The sequence below is a fragment of the Scaptodrosophila lebanonensis genome, unplaced genomic scaffold (assembly GCF_003285725.1).
Source record: "Scaptodrosophila lebanonensis strain 11010-0011.00,11010-0021.00 unplaced genomic scaffold, SlebRS2 tig00001412-arrow-pilon, whole genome shotgun sequence".
NCBI lineage: Eukaryota > Metazoa > Arthropoda > Insecta > Diptera > Drosophilidae > Scaptodrosophila > Scaptodrosophila lebanonensis.
In genome coordinates this window covers 975,363-984,799 of record NW_022060739.1, presented here as the reverse complement: position 1 = coordinate 984,799, position 9,437 = coordinate 975,363, and positions in this window count along the sequence as shown.

The window sequence follows — 9,437 nt, the reverse complement described above, 5'->3', positions numbered from 1 at the left end:
TGGCTCGCCAGGCTGACGACAAGCTCGAGTAACTCGAGAGCCTGTGATTACACTCAGCAACAAGCAACAAATCTCACAACTCAGCTGAAGAATCTGTGAACAGTTCTTGTATTGCTTCTATGATTATTAAGTTCTCTACTTACCATTAATATTTGTTCGTCTTTTCGAGCAATTCTCAAAATCACAGTTGTTTTTAAATTAGTTTATTAAATAAAAAATAAACTTTATTTTTCTTGTATAATAATATCAGATGCTTAATTAAACTTATTGAAGACTGTTAGGCTTAATTCCTTAACATACTCGCATTTAAAAATGCCTGTTATATAGCATTTCGTATTTTGAGATTTTGAACACGAATGTTAGAAAAACTGGGCTACAGAAGTTTTGGACTGCAAGTAATTTTGAAAACATGCTTTATGCGATGATGGTAGGCGCCGTGATTCAAGCCGAGTCATATACTCAAGATAAAAAACATATTGTGGGATTCCTGTTGGCTCGTTCAGCTAACATATATACGATATATATATATATATTATATTGTAGTATGTTGGAGTGAACAAATAAGCCTGGAGTTGTACTCATCTTAGCTTAGTTTTGGTTGATAAGGTCGTTATTTTTTCAGATACTCGCACAGTACACTTCCAATTAATTGAGGTTTGAATTGTCACTTTTGGCCAAAATTGAAATCCAATTCTGTTGCCTAGTGTTGATATAGAATATAGAAGCGCGAAATATTTATGAACTGCCGAGCCTATTGACCATTGACGATATTGCTGATGAAGTCTATGAATGAAGCAGGCTAGCTTATCGCCAACATGCCCATCAGTAGTAGCGTCTTCTAGATATTACCAACCGGCGCGCCATAGGCCACACATTTGAGGTCCCACTGACGCCATCTTGCCGCCACGATTGGTAAAGAGAAATTGGTAGCAGGAAGCACGCTTTGTTGCGTTACGCGTTCACTATGAAAAAAATTATGAATTTCCATAGAAGAGAAGGCAAATCTTCGAGAAAGGGGGACCGCCGAAAGGGGATTCTGCCAACAACAGCAGCAGGTGTAATAATTGAAATCACTCCATGGAAAATGCTAATCACGCTGACTGAACGCAGACGAGCGCGCTTGCTTGCTTCTGATCAGCAAATTGTGGGGCCTTATGCCGCGTTACTTACAGATACGAATACTATGCATTGCGCTTGACTTTCTGGCTGCCAACTTGCTTGCGGTTACGCTTCAGAGTGCCCGGCATTAAGCCGCGCAGCAGCTGTAAAATTGCAGCAATGAGCTCGCCCCAAGAATTTTCTGTGAAGTCAATGCGCTCCGAGGATGAGAAAAGCGCGTGCGCCCACTTGAAGGAAAGCTAAGCTCGCTAAAATAAAAAAAACACCCATAAATCATACGCCCTGGTATGTATTGCGCGCTCGCCTTGGCGGATTGTTCAGTTTAATTCTTTGTAGTCCGCTTCGAAGCAGTTTCTTCACTTAATTGACTACAAAATGGATTGGATATCTATTTAACAGCAACCGCCAATTTTCGAATTTGTTTGATCAGCTATGAGCGCAAAAAAAACGTAGGCGCCACTTATTATAAATTATTATTCGTTTCGCTTTTAATGTGACTTTCAAAAACATTTTATATTGAAGTTCAATCTCAGTTCTTCCAATGAGAAGTGATTTATGTATAAACAAACATTTTAAAAGCTCGGTTTTAATGTAAAAAAAAAAACATTTTACATTTCTTTAAATAGCATCGAAATAATACAAGTAAAAAAAAAATAAATTAAAAATAGATTAAAACAAGTACTTATTGAATAATACCAACATTTACAATAACGTTACTTTAGACTGACAAGATAGCGCTTCTTAGTGAACTTTACTTAAACTCTAACTACCTTCTTAAAATTAAACCCGTTCCCTTATATTTAAGAAAAACCTAGATATTTTCCGAATTTATCTTTCTTTATCCGATACTGTTATCAATTTAAACCACAACACTCCACTTTCCCCCAAAAAAGCATCGTTTTAAGTCTTGTTCGATTCTACTAATTATACCCTGTACCCGTAGGGTAAAAAGGGTATATTAGGTTTGTGCAAAGTATGTAACATACAGAAGGAAGCATCTCCGACCCCATAAAGTATATATATTCTTGATCAGCATGACGAGAGAAATCGATCTAGACATGTCCGTCCGTCTGTCCGTCCGTCTGGATGAACGCAAGGATCTCAGAAACTATAAAAGCTGGAATAACCAAAGTTGGCATCCAGATTCTCCTAGGTCCGAGTAAGGACGAGTTTATTTTATTTTTTTTAATTTTCCCCCCCTTCCCCCGCTACAGAATTTCGTCAATAGCGTCCACATTTCAAATGCTACCTAAACCAAACTTTGCACACATAATTTATATATAATTTTATTCAATTCGGTCAATTTTAAGAAAAGTTATTAGCGAAACAAATTCTCGCCAGTACAACCCCCACAAACTGCAGCAACAAGTTCGCTCTTCTTCTTCCTCTTTTTGTTGCTGCTATGGGCGCATATAACTCAGTGACGGAAGTTTACCTGGGTACAGGGTATTACACTGTCGGGCTTGCTCGACTGTAGCGTTCTCACATCAAATTTAAAGTCCAAGATGCCTTATGTGAATACGCAGAAAATGTGTATTTTGGAATTTCCCTCGCTTTTTTACTTGTTTTTAGCTTGAGGTTAATTGAGCTTAATGCTTAAGCCATGGTCAGACAAGCAAATAATCGTAGCGGCAAATTTCTCCAACACAATAACATCCCTATTTAAATTAAAGCTATGCACTAGTAGATGTTTGCTTTTAATGACATACTTTAAAATGTAATGCATTTGTATGGAAATTCTTTTTCGGTTGAGTCGCAGGTAGCTCTGTCAAATTATTCTTTCGGCCTTGCTGCCCTGACGAATACAGTCAGGAGTAATCCCATCGGGCTACATTTCCCACGTTTCAGGAGCAGAGCACCCTGACCTAGGCAATGTGCCTTTAATTAGTGCTCAGCCAAGCGATACAATTTGTCGCACTTGCCACCAAAGCACCATCACCAGCCCCAGTATCGGCAACAGCTTAGTGAGTTCAACATTTGGTGGTTGCAACATTTAAAACACACAAGAGTTTGCCGCCAGAATTCAAATGAAGCAAATGAATTTACATACAGGTACACATTTATATATAAGTATGTGCATATACATGGCCGTAGGGAGGGGGGTGCAAAGCGGACAGCTGCCCCCCCCCCCCCCCGTAGATTCTGAACGGAACAAAAATTTTGCAGACAAATTTGAATTTGTGCCGCATTGTACAAAATTCACGAAAAAAGACATCCATTTTATGGCTACGATTAATTTATCAGCTAGATTGCTGTGAAGATATAATGTTGAGAATATATACCTATATATATATGGGTACGAAAACAATGTGTTAATATGCTCAACATATAACTCTTAACTAGCCCTATATTTGGTGCTAAGGTTGATTTTGGGCAACGGGACAAGCGGCGCAAATAAGTTGTTTTTGTGGCGACCAGTTCGCTGATTTTATCGAAACCTGAGGCAATATATATTAATGCGACTAATTTTAGAATGTTGCGCATTAATATCTCTTAAAAATAGTTTTGGTTTAACAGATCAGAAAATGCAGTTTCAGTTCTGAACTGTCGAAGCAAAATAATTTGAGATTTCTTTATCTGCCATAACTTTCTTTTGATAACTGCCCCGACCCCAGATACGGATCCATTCCATGTTAGCTTGTAAAAAAATTCTGTTCAACTGAGAAGGATACGAATTCTTTTTAGAAAATTATCTAGACTTGATACTATAAATTGATTTACAAAAAATTACATATTTTTCTCTCCGTTTGCACGCCTCTTTATTTTTTCGCCGCCGGTATTATTTATTTATGTATATAAAAACTTATCATTTGTGTAAGAAAACATAATTTCAAATTGTTAAATTTTACACTCTCGATGTCGCACGGGACCAACTTTATATTAGTTCCACGATCACAAATCTTATTTTTCTGCAAGTTTTTTTACATTTTATTGCATTGGAAATTTCAAATTTGCATTATCTTGAATTGATTTTTCCCTATATTTTCACATTTTTCATGTGTTTTTTGTATAGTGCAAATAATTTGATAGTAAAAAATTAGCCAAAAAATCTTGGCCCCCCCTGGAATAAATCCTGGCTACGCCCATGTACATATACATATGTATGTTGTTTGTTTGTGCTCTTCAATTCCAAAGCTGAGCACACTGCACGCTGATAATTATCTTGTAGTTTGTAATTGAATTGGAGAGCGTTCGTTGAGAGGTCATGGCGTTGCACATGCGCAGCACAACGCGCCCCACAGTTGGCCAGTTCTAGTTGCAAGTCCTATAGCTCTGCCTCTGACACCCGGGCTTGGTGGTAATTAACGCGAGCGCGTGAGATCAGCACTGGATGGTGATGTTGAGCCACCTGTGCGCACAAAATAATGCAAATTATCGGCCAGAATCGCACGAATGCGCTCTTCCGCAGGTTGAGGATCATAATTGAGTTGCAAATGTAGACGCAGAGTTGCTTTGTTGTGGTGTTGCAATGTTTTTGTTTGGCTTGTGGTTCCCAGATCTGGAGAGTCGAGTGAAACACTTTACCGCTAATGCCATTTTAATTTTGAAAACATGCCGTTTCATAGATAATCATCATAATTATCTCGCAACAATAAATACAAACCTAACAAAATTACAACAATTAGACAAAAAGCTGCTTTTTAGCCCGGCTAACCAACAAATGAGCCAAATGGGCCAAATGCTCCCGACCAATCCGGGAAGACCAACACCCAAAAAGTCGAGCGTGCTGCGCTCAAATTGGGTGGGAAAGTGGTCGCTTGTATTTATTGTAATGCTGTTATTGTTGTTGCTGTTGTTGTTGGTGGTCGTCGTACCAAACAATATAATAAACATAATTTTCACACGCGTTTCATTTTGGGGCGCGCACACACAAATTAAGCAGAAAAATGCTCGGACCGAGCAACCAATTGCTGCAGAAGGCGAGCTCCCAACAACATACATACATACATACATACATACCTACATACTTTTTATACCCTGTACCCGTAGGGTAAAAAGGGTATATTAGGTTTGTGCAAAGTATGTAACATGCAGAAGGAAGCATCTCCGACCCCATAAAGTATATATATTCTGAATCAGCATGACGAGAGAAATCGATCTAGACATGTCCGTCCGTCTGTCCGACCGTCTGTCCGTCTGTCCGTCTGGATGAACGCGAGGATCTCAGAAACTATAAAAGCTAGAATAACCAAAGTTGGCATCCAGATTCTCCTAGGTCCGAGTAAGGACGAGTTTATTTTTTTTTTTTTAATTTTCCCCCCCTTCCCCCGCTACAGAATTTCGTCAATAGCGTCCACATTTCAAATGCTACCTAAACCTAAACACATAATTTATATATAATTGTCTACTGTTGTTTAAAATTTTATCCAATTCGGTAAATTCTGAGAAAAGTTATTAGCGAAACAAATTCTCTACAGTACAACCCCCACAAACTGCAGCAACGAGTTCGCTCTTCTTCTTCCTGTTTTTGCTGCTGCTATGGGCGCATATAACTCAGTGACGGAAGTTTACCTGGGTACAGGGTATTACACTGTCGGGCTTGCTCGACTGTAGCGTTCTCTCTTGTTGAATATGTATTTATGTATGTACTTCTTCCACATCTATACATACTTATATAGTCATTGGTTCTTGTTGTTGCCGCTGACTAAGCCCATGATGCCTCAAAAGCGGAAACTCATTGGCAACGCTTCGTTGCGTAAATTTCTCGACTTTTCGGGCAACAGGTTAAATAAAAAAAGAACTACTATGTAGAAAAAGTGGTGCAAAAAAAGTTTTGAACAAAAGAAGCATATACATGTATGTATGTATGTACGAGCACAATACAAAAATCTGACGCCAAAACCGCCGGCAAAATGGCCGCCAACAACAATAACAACAACAACTACAGCGACAACAAAAATGTTTTAATATTTCAGTTACGCTTGGGCAAGCGACGGCATCGCGATAACTACACATCTGGGTTTCTTAAAAAACACACAGCAACAACAACAATAACGAAACGGTAACATGCGCATTTCAAATTGGAGGAGGAAAACGCAAAAAGTACAGGGCTTACAGAAGCAAAACGAAAAGGGTAAATCACAGGCATAGCAATGGTGAGACGCCCCCGAGATCCGAGATCTTAGTTAGATCTCGTGCCGCATAACCACAAAACCGAAAAACAAGCGACTGTACCCGTCCACCTGAGCATTTCTTTATGGATCTTGAGCAGAAAACTTACAGCGGCGTAACGTCATTAAAATTAGAGGAAGAAGCCGCAACTACTTACTAAGCTATCAGAAGAGGGTTCAGGTGCGGACCCTCACCAAAAATTCCGCACGCTACAGTCACGCGCACCCATCTCTTGTGTACTCTGTAAACGCCCACCGCCCCCCAAGTTATTAAGCTGAACCTTAACACACGCAATTAAAATTAATGTTCAAGAATTGAAGTACTTTAAAAGAAGCCTAAACATATGACATTTATAGTACACAGTTTTTTATGCAATTTTAGATTATATGGGAACAGTAAAAAACTTATTTATTTATTTATCGACAAACAGAGCTGTCGATGCGGGAAAGAAATAATCAAAACAATACAGAACTTATGCTAGATAAAACTTAAGAAAAAACAAGGCCTATAGAAATAACAAAAACGTCTCATAACGCATGCGAATCGGTGGGGGAATTTTATTTGCCAAACGACCAGCTATTTTTGAAAATGTGGAATTGTTACTACAATATCCTCATTACGGCATAAACGGCGTAAAAATAAAGAGAATACACCTACTTCGGTTTTTGCACGGTCTTTTTTACACGATTTTGATATAACACGGTTTGAAAATTAAAAAATTGCATATAAATTTCTTTAGAGAAAAGGAATCAATCAAATATTTTTGTGTATGATCAATGTCTTTTTTTACACGGTTGTTTCTGGAAGCAATATACCGTGTAAAAACAGAATTAGGTGTATAATATACTTTTTATTTCTGCTCAAAATATTATCGGAAACTCAGTTATTATTCGCATATAGGTATATATATCAATGTTATAGTAAACTTGAAATTTTGAAACGATATCAGTCTTATGAAATATAATATTAGTCGATTTTATCGACATTCTAATGAATTTAATTGATACCACATATACATATATGTATTTGCATCAATTTCTTATTACTTTAAAAATACACCTTATAGACTCCTTATAGAGCTCTTGTCGTTTTAACACTAATAAGTACCAAATCTTGTGATAAACAAACAGTGTGTTTTCTGCAGTAATCGTTCCTACAAAAGACGCTATAGAAGAAAATAAAACTACACAACTTTATCCTCCAGACGACTGTAAACCATTAGTAAATGATATAGAAAAAAATTAAAATATGTATGTATGTATAATACAAAGAGAGGAGATTTTATTCAGTTATAATTAAAACATTTTGTTATTGTACCAATTGATTGGGATCAAGAATGTACAGTGCTTTGATTTACATTACATTTAATAATTTTATTAAATAAAAGCTGTGTTGTATGAACGTACAATAGCCGCCTAGATATGAGACTAGTAATATCAGAAAATTGCTTGTTCCTAGCTATTAAGATTCTAAAATCCTCCTTGGTCATACAGACGAACAAAACTATAGATGGATATAATATAGACATATCGCTTCGTCTCCTACATACTTTTCCAACTTCTTATAGGGTATAGGAAAATCCGAAGCAATCAAGTTCATAAGCGCATATATTCAGTTATAATGAGTTAGATGGGTGCTGACTCGTACACATCCTATACTTACGTGATGGAAGTTTGAAGATCTAGAAAACTTCGTTGAGGCAGCTTGTTATGCTTCGCTGGTGAAGCGCGCAGCTGTCATGTTAAAGATGGGGCTTTGATTTGATTCGTTCGTATGAGGAGTTCTCTATGGTTTCTGTTGGCCCAGAATACGTGTACCAACTGCGACTGCTACAAAGCCCACTTACATGTGGGAATACACGTACTTTTCGTCTCACGTAATTAGATAGACAACAGCAACAGCAACAGCAACTGCCACGGCAACAATTGCCCAACAAAGGCATAATTACCCAGCAAGTAACTAAGAATTATGAATAATAAACATTTTTTGTGCACAGAAAAAAATATTTAGAAAAAAGTAAGCGGTATAGAATAAAAATGCCAGACATTCGAACCATCGACCACCCATAGAAGGCAACGATTAACCATCACTTGCTCGCCTTTTAATGACTTTTCTTTGAGCTGACTAGTCATAGCCAGACGGCAGACGACAGAGGACAGACAAAAGACGGGAGACGGAATTAGACAATTCCTCATAATTGTCTCTCTTTCTCTTTGTGTCATGCCTCTAATCTCTCTGCTTTGATTATCTGTGCGCACGGTTGCAAGTGCAAGTCGTAAAAACTAAGGTTTTTATTGACTCCAAAAGAATGTGCCGACAGCAAACATTATCGACAAAGTTATGAGGGGCCCAGCAGGTGGGCTCTGCTACTGAACCAACCCCATGTCGCTATTTATAGCACTTTCCCCGCAAAGCGATTAGAACTGCTGATGGGAAATCGCACAACTATAATATGTACGTGTATGTTAGATCTGATTCTTTAATTGCTAGATTTAGCCAGGCTCCCACTGACAATATTCTCATGATTAGATATAGGTTTCCAAGTATTTAGTAGGTACATATGTTGGCTCTCTCCATTTTTTAAAATATTAGAGTTTTAAAAGTATTTCAATTATTTATTTAGTAGCAATAATACAGATTTTCTGGCGATCTTCGGAAGAAACGCAAAAGTTTATTTACAGCGCAATTTTAGAACTTCTCTCTCTCTCTCTCTCTCTTTCTCTCTCTCACTTTAGGGATTTTATAAATACTCTATGCCTCACACTCACATATTACCTAAAAATAAAAATGATTAATGACCTACGATAAAAGAAGACTTCTTGCCTAATTTTTAATTAAATATAGTATTAAGTTATAAACTAATTACTTGACAAACCAAAATATTTTGTTAAAATAACTTTAAATATTATTCACATATTGAGAGCAAATACGTTACAGCGTATTATATCGCAGAGAAAATATATATATAATTTATTATATTAATTTTTATGATCTATAGCGAATTAACAAGATTTCCAGTTGAAGGTCAAAAGTGTTATTTAATTTTTCTTAAACCAAATATTAGTGATATTAATATTAGTTACATTTTGGGTACAAGGAATAAACAGAATACGATTTCAAAAATCATCAAAAATTACTATAGGCAGAAAACTCATAACGAAATAAAATTATTAAAGGATTTTTCCTCTCGGCTTGGAAAGGATTTC